The sequence below is a fragment of the Tachysurus fulvidraco genome, chromosome 9 (genome assembly GCF_022655615.1).
Source record: "Tachysurus fulvidraco isolate hzauxx_2018 chromosome 9, HZAU_PFXX_2.0, whole genome shotgun sequence".
Taxonomy (NCBI): domain Eukaryota; kingdom Metazoa; phylum Chordata; class Actinopteri; order Siluriformes; family Bagridae; genus Tachysurus; species Tachysurus fulvidraco.
In genome coordinates this window covers 17486904-17487482 of record NC_062526.1, presented here as the reverse complement: position 1 = coordinate 17487482, position 579 = coordinate 17486904, and positions in this window count along the sequence as shown.

Sequence of the window (579 nt, the reverse complement as noted above, 5' to 3'; positions counted from 1 at the left end):
AACGTGCATATTAAAAAGACACAAATACAAACTTCGGTATGAACGTAAGAGCCGCATGAAACCTGGCAAAGAGCCGTATGCGGCTCGGGAGCCGTGGGTTGGCCACCCCTGGTGTAGAGCACATAAAACTAAAAGCTGCTATTCTTTAGCATTTTCTTGTACAAGCTCTTTTCAGTGGCACTGACTGCGTAGAGCTAGAAACCAATGAAAAAACATTGCCTATGCTTTCTCTCACTCACCACGAGAAACAGGCAGGTCTACTGTTATCAAGGATTTTGAGTTTCACACCTCTCCTCTCGTCTCATTTAACCATCTCCTCTTTTGAATTTCATGCCATTTCAGCCTTGTCATCATTTTTGTCTACCTCCTGGATGAAACAGACACACTGCTTCTGACAGCACCCCTCTGACAGTGCTTGGCGATTTCAACATCCCCTCTGTCAAGCTTCAAACCTCTTCCCTCCTCACTTACTCCTCCCCAAACAATCTTCTTCCATCCCTTGAAAACCCCCTCCCCCCTTTCCTCACTACTCTTGGACTCAGCCACAGACACTTTACTCTCTTCTCTTTCCTCAGCCAG